This window comes from Cetorhinus maximus, chromosome 2 (assembly GCF_964194155.1).
Source record: "Cetorhinus maximus chromosome 2, sCetMax3.hap1.1, whole genome shotgun sequence".
NCBI classification, from domain to species: Eukaryota; Metazoa; Chordata; class Chondrichthyes; order Lamniformes; family Cetorhinidae; genus Cetorhinus; species Cetorhinus maximus.
The window spans coordinates 89920871-89926870 of record NC_135880.1 but is presented as its reverse complement, the minus strand read 5'-3'; positions in this window follow the sequence as shown (position 1 = coordinate 89926870).

The following is a 6000-nucleotide window of genomic DNA, read 5'->3' as shown; positions in this document are numbered from 1 at the left end:
GAGTTTTGGAGATAGTTTGCAGCTGGTTGCTTATTGGTACGTGACAGCTTCATCTCTGTTTGCAGTTTCATTCTTAGCATTTCCGGGCTTAATTTCAGGACTCATTGCTGTCTGCCAGGTCACCGGAGGATTCAGATAATGTGGACGCTTCCAGGTATCAGATGGCCCTCCCTTATCCTGGTAATGGGGATTGTGGTCTCCGCTGGAGGCACCTCCTCTGAGGAGGAAGAGAGGGGCAGAAGGGAGAGGAGACCAGGTGTCCCTATGCAGCTTCTAGGGGAGGGACCTGCAGGAGGAGAGGTGCAGGCACAAGGGGCGCAGAGCCAACAGGAAGTCCAAGGCGGAAGGGGCCTCCGAAGATGCCACTTTCCTGCTGCCAGGGTTTACAGGCGGCGATGCAGCTACCTCAATATGTCTGAGGTGCAATGCCAAAGGAGGCTCCGCTTCTAAAGGCACACCGTGACCTCCATTTGTCAGATGATTGGGCCTGAGATCAGCTAGGACTGTATGGGTGGAGACCCCATGCCAGTGGCACTGAAGGTCACAGTGGCCCTCAACTTCTATGCCTCTGGTTCTTTCCAGGGCTCAGTGGGGGATCTGTGTGGAGTCTCCCAATCAGCTGTCCACAGTTGCATCAAACTGGTGACAGAAGCTCTGTTCGGGCGGGTACTAACCTTTATTCTTTAATGCATGGACGAGGCCAGCCAGGCTGAGCGAGCAGAGGCTTTGCAGCAATTGCTGTGTTCCCCCATGTCCAGAGAGCCATCGACTGCACGCATGTGGCCATCAAGGCACCAGCGGGTCAGCCGGATCCCTTCATCAACAGGAAGGGATTTAACTCCATGAACGTGCAGATAGTGTGTGACCACAGGATGCACATTCTGCAAGACTGTGCAAGGTACCCTGGCAGCTTCCATGACACTTACACCCTGAGACACTCACAGGTGCCGAAGCTCTTCAGTGCTCAAGATCGGATGGACGGATGGCTGCTGGGTGACATTGGCTATCCATTGAAGAGGTAGCTAATGACACCTCTCCGCCACCCAAGAACAAAGGCAGAGCAGTGTAACAATATGAGTGATGCCCCCACAAGGGCAGTGGTAGAGAGGACCATAGGTCTTCTGAAGATGCGCTTCCAGTGCCTGCATTGTTCATTGGGGAGCACGACAATACTCCCCAGAGCGGGTGTCACTGATCGTAGTTGCATGCTACACTCTCCACAATCTGACACTGGCAAGGGAGGACCCACTGGAGGAAGAGGATCTTGATGCTGCTGCACAGGCCACAGATGACGAGTCCAGTAGCGAGTCCGAAGAGGAGCACAGTGAGTAGAACGCTGAGGGCATGGAACCAGACTTCGGTAACCTGCCGGGAGGCAGGAACACCAGGGACGCCTTGTTCAATGCTCCTTCAGCTAGGTTACCAAAGATCAGCTTCAAACACATGCCAGATGTCTGAAAGAACCCTTTCATTTGAACACACAGAATGCTCAGTGCCCGTGCAATAAAGTTCAGAGCCACCTCTGTCCAGCACGACATCCTGCCATTCCCCACACCAACAAAATAAAAAGGTGAAGCATACTCAGGCCATGAAGGCGAAAACACAATTTGTGTCATTCTGACAACTAAATAATGTTAACAAAAACGTTTCTGGTATTCAACATCGGACCAGTATACATAAAGTAAAAATAAAGGAACATAAATTCACCCCTCTTGTGCTCATGGTGCCTCTAACTTACATTTGCGAGTGCTACATCTTGGTCTGCCCCCCTCACTGGCACCGGTATTGGAGACAGCCTGCTGACTCTGCTGTCTTGTTGGTCTTGATGACCTTGGCAGTTGTCCTCTGGCCAGTGGAGCCTGTGCTTGCCCTGCCTGGGAGGAAGAGGCCAGTTCCATGGCTGGCATTTCCCGCGTCATCACAGCCTCATCAGATGCCACCGTCACTGGCGGAGGGGCAGAGGAGCTGCTGCCATCATCTAGAGCGCCTTGAGAGATGATAAACAGCTCATGCGCCAATGTGAGGTCGCTCTGGACCTCCCTGCACACCATTGGTGGATGGGCACCTAGCTGGGATACTGGGTACCTCATCGATCTCCCACACTGACACTGACCACCTGAGGCCATTGCCTGTGTGAGGGTTTGCAGGTCCGAGCGCAACCCCAGGAACCCCTGATTCTGTCCCTGGAGCTGCCTCTCCATGAGAGTCACCACTCTCTCAATGGAGAAGGCAGTGCACTCGGCTATGAGGGTCAACGCAGTGCTTATGCTCTGCATGGACTCCTCCATCACAGAGACCATGGCATGCATATCCTCGTGGATCTCCGCCAGATCCTCCCGTACATCTCGCTGGGCATCCAGCATCTGCCGCCCAAGGGATGACTCCAGAGGCTCATCATCAGCCTTCGACTAGGCATCGCCCTGTTCTCCAGCAGTCCTGGGAATGCAGGCGCCCTGGGCACTCTCTGCCTCCACCTGCACCTCAAGCATATGTGAAGTGAGCTCACCAATGTGCGCCAATATACTGGCCGCCGCTTTAATGCCCACTGAGGTGCTGGTATCTGCACTGGTGCCTGCTTCCAAGAGTGGGTGTGAGCCGCACTCGACTCCATTGCAAGTGTACAGGAGACATCCTCCGTGGCAGCCTTCCCGGGGCTGCCTGGGCCGCTTTTAAACAAGCCACTGGGTCGCTATTGGACCCGGCGGCCGACAGGCCCCCGCCCACGCTCGGCCCTTCCCGGCCAGCGCGGAGCCGCGTTTCATGCTGGGCGGGTCTTAATTGCCCCGCCAGCGCTAAATCGCAGTCAGGGCATGATCGCGGGCAGCGGTCCGTTTCGTGGCCACTCCCAGGCCCGCCCGCCACGCCCGCACAACAAAGGGAACATCCTGCCCTGTAAAACAGAGATGTCACACAAACCATTCCTGGCTTAGATTAAAAGAGAAATGCACCTTAAGACCCTGGGGGAATAAGATCACCTTCTGAGAGCCCTTTTCCTCCACCTCCTGCTCGCTCTTTGAGCAGCTTGTGCTCCTCTGTGTAATAAAGCAGGAGGCCAAGGTGGATGGTAACTACAGCACTCATGGCTGGGTGCAGGTGGTCTTAGCAGAATCCTTGAAGTCAAAGCCAATGGTCAGGATTTTCCGCTCCTGTTTGTGGCGGGTATCATAGCGGGCAGCAGCAGAAAATATCGGGCCATCGCAAAATTCGGTTTCACAGCATCGTGAAGCCAGGTTGTGACTGTGCACTCCACCCGTCAACGGAGGGATGCATTTCCCCCCACTGCACGTCAGGAACCTAATTTCAATAACTTAGCATCTCATTATAAGCCCTGCTCACCAGAACCACACTGGATCACGGGCCTGAACTTTTCGGTCATCGGGCGCGCACGATCGGCAGGCCTGGGAACCGCCGGAAACAGACCCCTGACCGCGATCGGCCCCCAAGCATGATTTCACGCTGGCTGGCCAATTAACGGTTGCCGCGCCGAAAAGCTCAGTGCTGCTGAGGTGGGGGCGGGAAGAGGGGAGCGACGATGTCATCGTGGGTGTGGCTGATCGCTGTGAGAGAACTCCCTGAAGGCAGACAGCTGCCTCAGGGGGCTGCAGACCTGCAAATAAAGCTGCAAAAAAATGTCCATGCATCACAATCAAGCACCTGAAGGCGTACCTCATAAAAATATGGTCCACAGATAATTATTTTCATTTTATTTTCCAACGGAAATTTCATCTTGCCCTTGGATGAGGTTTGGTGAAAAATGTTAAGGCCGCCTGGCTGATTGGCCCATCCGTCAAGCATAAGGTTGGATGGACCACGAAAAATCGCAGACAATTGCGCCATTAATGGGCTTAATTACCCACTTAATTGTCAGTGGGCGCGCTTCTGACTTTTGCATGCACCCGCTGAGCAAAATATGGCGCAAGTACGCGATGACATCAGGACATTTGCCGAAGTCATCTCGTGCAATTTTACACCCGATTGGGTCGGGCACGCACCCGCCCACGGAACGTAAAATTCTGCCCCACGAGCTCATGTTGGCGTGATTGCGCACCAGTGTTTCACAACGGTATAGAAATGACACGCACCTGACGAACTGGAGTTCGCTCAGAACTTCGAGGTTCATTTGCCTACCTTGCTTTGGGCAGCACTCACGCTCATCAGTGCCAGGCTTCGCAGGCAGCACCACATCACTTTTAGGTGGGCTCACGGGCAGGTCTCTACCTACCAGACCAGTTGTGAGGCAAATGTGGCTTTTCAAAGGCTGCAGGGCTAGGGCTTGCTTGGGGAAGGGGGGTATCCCAGGGTGTGTGTAGGGGCATAAGTTGACATGTGCAAGTGGCCTCAAGATGGTGAGGGCTGAAGAGGCAGTCTCCAGAGGGGATGAGGCCAGATGGAGATGTGACAGTGTGTGTGAGAGAGTGAGTGGTGATGTCTCTTGAGTTGGCAGTGAGTGAGACGCCAGTGAATGTAGATGGTGGATAGGCTTTGGAGAGTCAGGAGGTGAGTTATTTGCCACAGGATTCCTAGCCTCTGACCTGCTCTTGAGGTGGCATTGAGAGTTTTTTTTAAATTCATTCATGGGATGTGGGCGTCGCTGGCGAGGCCAGCATTTATTGCCTATCCCGAATTGCCCTTGAGAAGGTGGTGATGAGCTGCCTTCTTGAACTGCTGCAGTCCATGTGGCATAGGTACACTCGTAGCGCTGTTAGGGTGGAAGCTCCAGGATTTTGATCCAGTGACAGTGAAGGAACGGCGATAAATTTCCAAGTCAGGATGTTGAGTGGCTTGGAGGGGAACTTCCAGGTGATAATGGTCCCATGTATCTGTTGCCCTTGTCCTTCTAGATCATAGTAGTCGTAGGTTTGGAAGGTGCTGCCTAAGGAGCCTTGTTGAGTTCCTGATGTGTATCTTGTAGATGGTACACACTGCTGCGCTGCTTATCAGTGGTGGAGGGAGTGAATGTTTGTAGACAGGGTGCCAATCAAATGGGCTGCTATTTCCTGTATGGTGTCAAGCTTCTTGAGTGTTTTTAAAGCTGCACTCATCCAGGCAATGGGGAGTATTCCATCAAACTCCTGACTTGTGCCTTGTAGATGGTGGACAGGCTTTGGAGAGTCAGGAGGTGAGTTACTCGCCACAGGATTCCTAGCCTCTGACCTGTTCTTGTAGCCACAGCATTCATTTGGCTAGTCAAGTTCAGTTTCTGGTCAATGGTAACCCCCCCCCCCAAGATGTTGATAGTGGGGGATTCAGTGATGGTAATGCCATTGAATGACAAGGGTTGGATTCTCTCTTGTTGGAGGTGGTATTGCCTGACACTTGTGTGGCACGAATGTTACTTGCCACTTGTCAGCCCAAGCCTGGATATTGTCCAGATCTTGCTGCATTTGGACATGGACTGCTTCAGTATCTGAGGAGTCACGAATGGTGCTGAACATTGTGCAATCATCAGCGAACATCCCCACTTCTGACCTTATAATTGAAGGAAGGTCATTGATGAAGCAGCTGAAGATGGTTGGGCTCAGGATACTACCCTGAGGAACTCCTGCAGTGATGTCCTGGAACTGAGATGATTGACCTCCAACAACCACAACCATCTTCCATTGTGCTAGGTATGACTCCAACCAGTGGAGAGTTTTCCCCCTGATTCCCATTGACTCTGGCTTTGCTAGGGCTCCTTGATGCCACACTTGGTCAAATGCTGCCTTGATGTCAAGGGTAGTCACTCTCACCTCACCCCTGGAGTTCAGCTCTTTTGTCCATGTTTGAACCAAGGCTGTCATGAGGTCAGGGCCATGTCTTCACTGGAGCAGTCCTGGGCTGCCAGCATTGCGAACTGCAGCTTAGATATGGCACTTGGAGTGAGGAAACAGTGAGGTAATGACATGGAAGGCGATTCAAAGGCTGCCTGCCAGTGAAACAGGGTGTTTTTTGTGGCTGCATGATTAACGCGCTGGGAAGTATACAATGTGGCGCAAAAATCCGCTCTTGTGGCCGGCAGGG